This window comes from Mandrillus leucophaeus, unplaced genomic scaffold (genome assembly GCF_000951045.1).
Source record: "Mandrillus leucophaeus isolate KB7577 unplaced genomic scaffold, Mleu.le_1.0 Scaffold392, whole genome shotgun sequence".
Classification (NCBI taxonomy): Eukaryota; Metazoa; Chordata; class Mammalia; order Primates; family Cercopithecidae; genus Mandrillus; species Mandrillus leucophaeus.
Genome location: NW_012104165.1, coordinates 1,797,002 through 1,808,142, shown reverse-complemented (window position 1 = coordinate 1,808,142; position 11,141 = coordinate 1,797,002). Strand labels below are relative to the sequence as shown.

The 11,141-nt window shown below is 42.7% G+C and overlaps 2 non-coding genes and 1 pseudogene across 3 annotated transcripts; 1 reads left to right on the top strand and 2 right to left on the bottom strand.

Annotated features, from left to right (window-relative positions):
* The first annotated feature begins 3,568 nt into the window (after positions 1 to 3,568).
* TRNAA-AGC lies at positions 3,569 to 3,640 on the top strand. The gene has a single exon. It is a non-coding gene; the product is annotated as a tRNA-Ala (tRNA).
* A 2,221-nt stretch (positions 3,641 to 5,861) lies between these two features.
* On the bottom strand, positions 5,862 to 6,583 carry LOC105547631 (annotated as a pseudogene). The gene has a single exon (XR_001007245.1). The product of XR_001007245.1 is annotated as a 40S ribosomal protein SA pseudogene (transcript).
* A 2,507-nt stretch (positions 6,584 to 9,090) lies between these two features.
* On the bottom strand, positions 9,091 to 9,162 carry TRNAA-CGC. Its single transcript has one exon. It is a non-coding gene; the product is annotated as a tRNA-Ala (tRNA).
* Positions 9,163 to 11,141: the final 1,979 nt, after the last annotated feature.

Below are 11,141 nucleotides of genomic sequence, written 5' to 3'. Positions count from 1 at the left end.
TAGTGGCGGGTGCCTGTAATCCCAGCTACTCGGGAGGCTGAGGCAGGAGAATCGCTTGATCCCGGGAGGCAGAGTTTGCAGTAAGCTGAGGTCGCGCCACTGCACTCCAGTCTGGGCGACAGAGCAAGAGTCCGTCTCAAAAAATAAATAAATAAACAAATAAATACAATAATAATAATAATTTACATTATGAGCAGACTATGTCTATGTTTTGGCTTAACACTTTTTACACTCTCAACACTGTGCGATCCTCCTCATATCTTAAGTCAGTGTTTTGTTCACCCACTTGACAATAGGGCAGAAAAGAGCCTTGAATGAACAGCTCTCTGTAAATCTGACTTTCCCCGTTGTCAAATATTGCTCTTCAGAAACCCGCCGAGACAAAAGAGTATATAAGTAGCAAACCGCACCGCAAATACTCCCCCGATTGCTCCAGGAGAGAGCTGGGTTCAGCAGTCTGTTGAGTATGAATTAAAAAGAAGTATGGGAAAATGGGAAGTATCTACTTCAGAACAGCATCGTGCTTCCTAAATTTCCGGACGAATGGCCTGATGCATTTCGAGCTGAGCTAGCCAGAAGTGCGATGGTTTTAGTGGGTATCCACTCTAACCCCAAACATTCAGTCACTACTTAACCTTTCTTCCTCATTATTTCTCTTGTGTTTTAAACTCAAACATGCCAAAATAAACAAACAAAAAGAAGCACAAACAAAACAGTTGCTGCCTGTATCAAAGCTGCAGGCTGCTCCCACATGAGAACTGATACAACGTCACTTTCCTCAAACCTCCAATACCAGGGGCTACTGCTCCACGAATACTCAACCATACGCCCTCGAAAATGTTCAGCCTGTTTCCTGCGATGGAGAGTGCAGTGAGGCACTCTCACAGTCACAAAATCTTGGACAACACGAGCCGTATCCTTTTGTGGGATACACACTTTGAAACCACTCCCCTAGAGCCTTCTCTCTTCCCCAGGGCGTAGAGAAAGCTTGGCAGAGACGCGGCGCATGGCTGCTTTCTTCCTCCGCGCTTGTCCCAATACTATCCATCTTTAAAGACGCATCCCCGATTTTTCTTCTGCCTTATTCTCCGCTGCTTCTTCTCTCCTCCACTCAGTTTCATCCCTCCTAGCGCCAAGAGCCCTTCCTTCCTTCTCAAAGCCTTCCCTTGCATCCACTCCTCAGATCTTTTCAGTTCCCAGCCACTTGCCTTTCTAGTATAGTAAGAACATAACCTGTAGATTAGGGATAAACTTCTCCGTACTCTCCCTTACACCCCTGCCGGGTTTACAGTGTTCTCCAATATTTGTATCTGGATTCAACAGTCGCACCACATTTTGGCTAAAGGCAGAAAGAGTTTACTTTCTGCACTTCAGGGACTGATGAAATTTTCACTCGAGCGGGTGTAGGGAAGGTTTTACAAAGGCTGAATTGGTTTTCTCAGGTTGAGCCCAGCTTCCTTTGTGCTTTCCTCCTTGCTCAAAAAAATTTGCTCTGAAAGAGTCCTCTGTCTTCGTGTTCTTTTGTATTGTCTTTAAAACCAGAGCTAGCCAGGCTTGGCGGCAAAGACCTGTAATCCAAGCACTTTGGGAGGCCGAGGAGGGAGGATCGCTTAAGCCCCGGAGTTCAAGACCAGCCTGGGCAACATAGGGAGAAGACATACCCGTTCCCCCATCCCATCTCTATAAAAAATAAAAAACAAACAAACAAACAAAAACAGAGCTGTAGAGTCGCTGATGAAGCCGCTGCCACATTTCCAAATCCAGATGTTGGACGCAACCATGTGCAAAACTGCCACCTTTGTCACTCTTTGTTTTTGTCAAGCGTTGTGAATTAACCTCTTGTCTTTGCTTGCATGGTTGTTTTTCAGGAGTTAATAACAACTTTATTGAAGTACAGTTGATATATGCAAAACCCCTACAGAAGTTGAAGGTAAGCAATTTGTGAGTGAGGACATATGCATACATTTATAATGCTATTTCCACAATCAGGGTAACAAACACATTTATCAACTCTAAAAGTTTCTTTGTGTTCTTTCATGTGCATGGGTGGTGAGAAGACTTAAACATGAGAGTTATCTTTTTAACAAATTTTTAAGTGTACATTATAGTATTGTTAACTGAAGGCACTATGTTGTGCAATAGATCTCTAGAATTTTTCATGTTTCATAACTAACATTTTAACTCACTGAGCAACAACTCTCCATTTCCCTCTGCTTCTGGTCCCTGACAATCACCATCCTGTTCTCTGCTTTTATGAGTTTGACTATTTTAGATACCTCATATAAGTGGAATCATGAAACATATGTCCTTCTGTGACTGGCTCATTTCACTTAGCATAATGTCCTCCAGGTTAATCATTCATGCTGGTACAAATGGCAGAATTTCTTTTTTTATAAAAGGCTGAATAACATTCCATTGTATGTATATACCATATTTTCTTTGTCCACTCATCTGTCAATGGACATTTGGATTGTTTCCTTATCTTGGTTACTGTGAATAATGCTGCAGTGAACATGGGAGTGTATATGTTTCTTTGAGAGTCAAATTTCGATTTTTTGGGGGACATATACCCAGAAGTGGGATTGCTGGATCATGTGGTAATTCTATTTTTATCTTTTGAAGAAACTCCATACTATTTTCCATAGTGGTGGCATCATTTTAGATACCAACAGTTGTAGAAGGGTTCCAATTTCTCAACATCTTTACTAACACTTATCTTTTGAGTTCTTTTTAATAACAGGCATCTTAATAGGTGTGAGGTGATATCTGTTGTGGTTTTGATTTGCATTTCCCTGCTGATTAGAAATGTTAAGAGCACCTCTTCACATACCTAGTGGCTATTTGTATGTCTTCTTTGGAGACATGTCTACTCAAGTCCTTTGCTCATTTTAAAATCAGGTTATTTGGGATCTTAAGTTTGTGTGTGTATGTATGTGTGTGTGTGTGTGTGTGTGTGTGTGTTTGGCTGTTGACTTGTAGCAGTTTAAAAAATTTATTTTGTTTATTAATCCCTTATCAGATAAATGATTTGCAAATATTTTCTCCCATTCCATAGTTTGCCTTTTTCCTCTGTTGATTGTTTTCTTTACTGTGAAGAAGCTTTTTCTTCTGCTACGTCTTGTCTTATCTCCTCACCTGGATCTAGGTTTTCTCTGCAGCATTCACAGAACTAGTCTTTATATTCTCTGGCACAACCGTGTGTGTGTGTGTGTGTGTGTGTGTGTGTGTGTGTTGGCAGCTTCATAGGCAGAGAAGGTTTTTTTAAAAAAGGAGAGAATCTGAACACATACAAGCATACGAGAAGATTCAATCCTGGGACTTCGCTCCAGGTGAATGGAAACTGACACAGACAGTTGGCTAAAAGCAGTCCTTGAAATAGATGACGGGAGGATCCAAGGGTCTTTCCGTCCAGAATGCCTTTCTCCTCTTGACACAGCGTCAAGACAAGATTCCATTCAGAAATTTCAGAAACAGGAGTCATACATAGTGGACTTTAACGTATCACACCTAAGCCCTCACCTTTAGATAACACTATGTAATAAACCGATAAGAAAAAAGAACACCAAGTGGGGGTGTAGCTCAGTGGTAGAGCGCATGCTTAGCATGCATGAGGTCCTGGGTTCAATCCCCAGCACCTCCACGAGCGTTTTCTTGTACTTTGAGCATTTCGTTTCAGTGTTTGAATACTTGTGTTTGAATACTTCGTTTCAGTCTTTTCTTTTTCCTTTGTGCATACCCTAGCTTGTGTTTTTTCTACTCACAGAGAAGGTAAGCCATTTGGTAGTCATTCATTTGTACTATGGGTCCTAACACCCCTTCAGCCTCCCAACCTGACTGCTTCAGCACAGCTTTATAGTCATTTACTGAAATAGAGAAGCTGCTTATTCAAGATCCCCTGACAGTGAAGCAACAGGCATGCCGGCCATATAAGACTCGTTCTCCTTTGTTGCCGTTTCTCAATACTATTAAGAAATCGGGGGTGGGAAGACAGGAAAGAAAAACAAAATTGCCTTTGAAAAACATCCATTAGATTTCTCTCCTCCCCGCCACCTTTCCTCATACTCCCCTTACATTTCCACCACTCACAGAATCTTGGTTGGGCGGCAAAAGGTGGGTCCAATCACTAATCATGGGAGCGCTGTGATCCCAGCTTTCTCTAAAGAAGGAATGTTTAGAATTTTGTCCGAAAGAAAGACGCTTTTGGCGAAATTCCGAGACTTTCAAAATACACAGTTGAGAAAATTATTTTCAGAGATGGAAAAAGCCGCAGGTCGCTCTCAAAGAGGTGTCAGTCTTGGACGTAAAGGGTTATGTTTTCCTGTGGAACAGAAACTTGTAGTTCACCTTCCTTAGGATGGAAAGACCTTCTGGTTTCCTACAGCCAAAGAGGAACCGAGGGGCCAGGCGCGGTGGCTCACGCCTGTAATCCCAACACACTGGGAGGCCGAGGTGGGCGGATTATCTGAGTTCAGGAGCTCGAGACCATGGCGAAACCCTGTCTCTACTACAAATAGGAAAAATAGCTGGGCGTGGTGGCGCTCGCCTGTAATCCCAGCTACTTGGGAGGCTGAGGCAGTAGAATCGCTTGAACCCGGGAGGCGGAGGTTGCAGTGAGCCGAGATTGCGCCACTGCTCTGTAGCCTGGGCGACAGAGCGATACTCCGTCTCAAAACAAAACAAAACATTATAGAGGAGCCTAGGAGACATTGGCAATACGGGCACTTTCAGTGCCATCCAAATCTTGGGCCTCTGTAAAGATCTGGCTTCAAGCTCTCCCCTTTGTCCCTTCCTCTTCTGCAACCACCTGCCTCCTCCTATCTCCCCACTGGTTTTCTTCACCACCTCTTTCCAGCTTCACCTCCACTTTCTCCTATTCCCGTTGATTCGGTTCCATTGCTTCCTCCTGCCTAAATTTCCCCCAGCAGCTCAGCTCACTACAGTTTCTGCAGCTCCACTTTCTAGTTTGGCGTTCTCAAGCCTGAATGATAATCATCTGAGGGAGACCTTTCAGTTGTAAAGATCCCCATCTTTCCCCCTATCCGGTGATTATCGGTTCACTACGGAGCTGTAAGTTACAAACGGGAATACCAGTGAAGTTCTCAGGGCAGTTCCTCAGGCTCAGGAAACACTACATTCCAGTCTAAAACCTTTTGACTCTTTATTGGAGGTTGTTTCTGGTTGACTTATGTTATAAATGTCACCTTGCCTCTAGACCCCCATCTCAGTGACTTTCCAGCCACAACTGAGCCTCACTCAGTTAATTCTAGCGGGGGTGGGGACAGGAGACAAATTTGGGATGGAACCAAGAAGTTGATACCTAATTTATTCACGTATTCAGGAAGATACAGATTTTGCACAAACAAGAAAAAGTTAAAAGTAAAAGAGAAGGCACAATGGTTTAGGATTACCTCCTAAAATTTATGTGGGCATATTTGGACACTCCAAAATTTAACAACAAGAGGAAAGTGTCTATTATTTGTGCTATTGTGATGGTTGAGGTTTCAGAATCTCTCCAGGAGCACGGGGTAAGAGTAAGGAGGTTGTAACAGAAGTTTAAGTCACTTAAACTTAAATGCCTCCTATGTGTTTCTTTGTAGGTCTCAGGAACGGAACTGCAGCTTCCCTGAGACAAAGGCGCTGCTGAGTTTCCTGATCATGATGATCCACTGAAGAGTTTGCTAGAGCAGTGATTGTGACAGCATACACTTAGGTTTTTCTTTTTTCTTTCTTTTCTTTTCTTTTTTCTTTTCCTTTTCTTTCCCTCTCTTCCTTCCTTCCTTCCTTCCTTCTTTCTTTGAAACTGACGTTTATTTGCCGTCAACCTTATTTCCATGTTGTCTAAGAGCCTGTGCAAGAATAGCTTAAGACCATTCAGTGGTTGCTTCTACCCATTCACCCTGAAATTCCTCCTTGGTCACAGCCTTTTCAGCAGCAGCCTGCTCTTCTTTTTCAAGCTCTTCAAAATCTCTGTAGAAGCAGGGATCAGGCATAACCTGCCACGGGTGTTCACGGGAAATGCTGCCACTTAGGCGCTGAACTTTCGGGACCAGCATCCACCACATCGAACCAACTGAGTAAACTCCTTTGTTGTTGCGTGGAATGGCAATGTACACATAGCACAGAGGAGAATCTGTGTTACACAGAGCAGTCATAGGTAGGTTAACAAAAGACGCCTCCGTGAAAGACTGGTACTCAACCCTGGGGTCAGTAACCGCAGGAAGCCGTGGCTCCCGGAAGGTTGCCTGGATCCGGTTAGTGAAGGTTCCAGGAGTGAAGCAGCCAGCAACTGGAGTGGCTCCAGTGGCAGCAGCAAACTTCAGCACGGCCCTCTGGCCAGTATTCCTGGAGGATATAACACTGACATCAGCACGGTTTTCAATGGCAGCAATGGCAAGAGCAATGCCATCACTTTTCCTTTTACAGATGTACTGTTCCATTTGGAAGTAAAGATTGGTGCCAACAAAGTGGGTTCTTGCTGCAAGGAACTTAAGGACATCTTCCTCCTCCACTTGCAGGACATCAACCGCTCCGGACATTGTGAAAGTTTCCCTTTAAGTTACAGCGGGAATCCAGAACAACGCTGTAGGGACCCTTCTGTGGGTAACGCGGAAAAGCACACATAGGTTTTCATTTGGGACTTGTTTTCTTCTTCCATCTGGATGTAGATTTACCCAGACAACTTTCTGAGTTCCGCTTTTTTGTACCTCCTCCTAGCATTTCTAATTGGGCGGACAGTCAGAAACAGTGAAAATTCAGGGGCCCTGGTGCAATGGTGTGGGAAATCTGTGATAGGGTGGAGACTACCTGGAGAAAGAGAAACACACTGGAGCTCCAACCTGAAGCCAGGTGAGTTAACTTTGGCCAGGCTTGTTTGTGTGTGAAGCTTTGAGGTCCTAGGGCTTAGCTATTCCCTTTTGCTGGAAAGGGGTGTCCAAAATATGGATTCCCTCATGGATTACAATGGCCAGAGTTCTACTGCTTCATGGGGATGTTTTGTCTTTCATGGCTTTTGATAGCTGCCTGAGAGGTGTGTTGAGGGCTCCACACTAAATACTGTAGGATTATAAACAGCAAGAGGTAAAAGATGCCCTGAGAATCCATGCTTGGCAAAATGGAAGGTGGTCCAAGCTGTTTTTCACTGATTTAGCGACCCTGTGTGCCAATCAGGAGGCAAGGATCAGGAGTCAAGAGAAGGTCTATCATTTTGTCTTTGCCCAGAAATAATTCAGACAGCAGCATGACCGTAACATACCTGATGGGACTAGCGCTGCCAGGGGACTCTGTGACTTAGCTGGTTAAAACCTCTGAGCTGGGTTTGGATGTCAGAGAAAACTGAGCTTGTGAGTTATCCTTGCTCCCTCTCCTGCTCCTTAAGGAACTGGGAGGAGTATGCTCTTAGTTTTTTTCAAACAAAGGAAATTTGATGCTATATTTGGAATTTCAACTTCGCATTTAAAACTTCCTTTTCTAATACAAAAGGTAGCATGCAAAGGCTTTGACAAAGAAAACTGATACCGATTTTGATACATTCACCAACACACGATTTGTACGGAAAAGAAAGTGCAGAACAATGATATACCATAATTTTTACTGACCCTTTAACAAGTGTTTCTTTCTAGAAATTCAGGCAACTTTTTCTAGACCTATTCCTCATCCACACCCCTTTGGCCACATCTGCCTTTGGAGCCTTTGGTGCAGTGATATGTGAAGTATTATTAATTCATTTAAAGACTCAGGAACAAAAAACCCTGAAGTTCATCGAGGAAATGTAGAAAGCAAATGATTTAAATACGCTATTTGGCAATGCTTCTGAGATTTTTACTTCAGCTAGATGTTTTGGTTTGGGGAATGGGGCAGGGGGATTATTTGGTATCTTCTATTACATAGTTATTTGGTGTTTTCTATTACATATTTTGTGTACATTTCCTGTGAAAGTCGATTTAATATGCAATAAAAATAACTGCTGCCAAAACCCAAGACCTAACCTTTTTTTCTTTCTTTTTGAGATGGAGTCTCTCTCTGTTTCCCAGGCTGGAAGGGTGCGATCTCGGCTCACCGCAACCTCTGCCTCCCGAGTTCAAGCGTTTCTTCTGCTTCACCCTCCCCGGTAGCTGGGATTACAGGCGCCAGCCACCACACCCGGCTAATTTTTAAATTTTTAGTAGAGAAGAGGTTTACACCATGTTGGCCAGGCTGGTCTCGAACTCCTGACCTGAGGTGATCCACCCACCGAGGCCTCCCAAAGTGCTGGAATTACAGGCGTGAGCCACCGCACCCAGCCAAGACCTAACCTTTAAAACCTTTTAGTAGATCGCTTGCTGCAGGCTGTAAGCTGTTCCAGCGAACTAGAGCTGGCTGTCTTCAGTCATCCAAGTTATGTTTTAAGCGTTCGCGAGGCAAAGCGCTGAGTGCCACCTTCCATTTGGACAATCTTTACCTACTCACTCACTCAGAAAAACTTAGGACTGAATGCCCAGCTCCTCTGTTGTTCACAATTCAATTCTCAGCGGCAGAGGCGGCTGTTGGAGGAGCCCCGAGGAGAGACGCGTAAGGAAACCAGTGGGAAGATTTTCTGCTCCTCAGCCTTGGACGACCTAATGCTCATAAAACAGAGATGCAAGGAAAATTTTCTCTGATTTTTTTCTTATTTCACAAAATCTTTTCTTGTTTACTTTCTTTTTCTGTCTCGCTCTTTAGCGATACCGCCTAATGCATGGGTCCGTAGTGTGACTGCAGGGTTCATGCTTCCTGCCAAGGAGACCTGGCCGAAAATTTATCTATTTATGATTTTTTTTTTTTTATGCTGGGCTACAAGTCGATATCTACATATAGTCAGAAATGATAATACCATGACCCACAAGAACTCCTTGTGGAGTAATTTGTGCCCCGTTTCAACGTCTGCTTGTTTCACTCACGTTAGCAATATATTCTTCTCACGCTAAGTTTTATAAAAAGCCACAGATGACTGTTCGAATAAACAGCATAGTATTAAAAGCAACACATTTGACACTCTCCTCTTTTTATAGAAGTAGGGGAAGCGCGACGAACGCATGCAAAGAATGAGAAAGGAGAATGAAGAAAACGTACAGCTGGAGGAGCCGGGGGTCGAACCCGGGACCTCGTACATGCGAAGCACGCGCTCTACCACTGAGCTACACCCCCTGCCCGTGAAGTACTTCTGTTGGCTTATATATAAAATATCACTTTGTTTTCAGTTTGTTGGTTTCATTTTCTGTTGGTTGGAGAAGGATCGCTGGATTAAATTCCACCACTTTCGTGAAATCACTAAACTGGATACTGTTTGGCAGCTAACAGTTTCCTAATACATTTATAACAGTATACTAAGACCCTAAGATTATAGTCCAAATGACACAGTTTCTTATCCTTGGACTTTCCCATTCCTGTTAGCCTGCTCCAAGCTCCATTCACAAGCAAACTGCATGAAAGCTACTTTCCTCCACCAGCAAAAAGCACAGACTTACAACATTGAGGACTGTTCAGTCATAGAGAAGGATCCCTGATTTCAGTCTAGACCTTTAATCCAGAGCTCTTCCAACCGAGCTATGTTTGCCACATTTCTACTTTCTCCCGCAATACTGACTCAAATGAAGTGCTGCTCAGTCCAGAGGCAGCCTTCGGAGAGTTGAATTCACACTGTATTTGTTGGAAGCTGTGACAACATCCATTTTCCAGTTGACTCTCAATCCTCGTTAATGCATCACGAGCTCTGAGATTGTCTTCAATTTTGATTCCACACCTCCATCTGTAACCCTCCCTTAAGAACTGTGTTCACAAAGGATTTTTAAAAAGAAAAAAACGTGCAAAATTTTATTAACTTTAATCAATCGACGATTTTCCAGACTAGAGGAATAAACAGGGCAACAGCAAAAGCAGAACAGCGAAGCAAGGATGGGCGACTGAGCAAAGCTATCACAACAGGAAAGTCTGCTATGCATATAGATGTTTGAAAGAATAAAGCCGGAGAGTCCTGGGAATGTTCAGAGTGCCATCAATGAATGAAAAAATGCAAGGAAGTCCTGGATAGCACAGAGCTAATAGAATTGGATTGGCCGGCAGGGGAAGAGCATAGTTAATAGCTGTTCTGTCCCTGGGATGCTTTTATCACTTCCATAACGAGTCCGGAAAAAAAAAAAAAAAAAAAAATGTCCATGCTTGTCTTTTTTTTCTTCTTCTTGGTTTCTCTTCGTTCTCCTAAGTAACATTGTAGAAAGAAAGAATAGGTGAAAAGCTGGTTAGTGCTATTGCATTCGTGATGTTGAATAGGCCTTTTCTTTTTCTTTGTTTCTTCTTTCTGCTATCACAGAAATCATGCTTAATTTCCGTGTGAGCAGGTGAAAAAAAAAAGGGAACTGAAAGCATAAAGTAGGAGAGAGGCTTCCGCATTGCGTTACTGAAGGTATGTGTGGTATAGAAGTACTTGGGGAAATCAAATAAACAAAACCATGGAATTGCTGGGCATTGAACCCCGGACCTCATACACGCAAAGCACGTGCTCTACCACTGAGCTATATGCCCAAAAGGCGAAGGAAACCTTTTAAATTTTTGATGAGTTCAAATTATTGCCTTTTATGCTTTTGTTGTCATATCTACAAAATCTTTGCCTAACCTAGGGTCACAAAGATGTTTTCTTCTAGAAGTTGTATAGTTTTATGTTTTACACTTAGGCCTATGATTCAATTTTAGTAGATACTTTAGGCTTTATAGTATGCACTTAAAAAATCACACTGTAACTTCAAGTGGTATTACATTACTTCATGTATAGATAAGGTAGATAAGTACTTTACACCACTATATGTTCATTTCTTCTCTACCGGAGTTTGTGCTAATGTTAACAACATAACCTCTCCATATGTTATAACTCCAAAACATATTGTTATTATTTGTATTCTAAACAATTATTTTTAAACAGATTTAAATAATAGCAAAAAAATTCTTATATTTACTACATCCTTACAATTCCCAGTGCTCTTCATTTATTTATGTAGATGCACATTTCTTTGTGTAGATTCTTTTTTTATGTTGGGGGGTGTCATTGAGACACATGGTACAGATATCAGTCTCATGTAGACAAGTGTAATATGGGTGTGCAGTAGAGAAAGGTGAATCTAGAAGAACTTCTG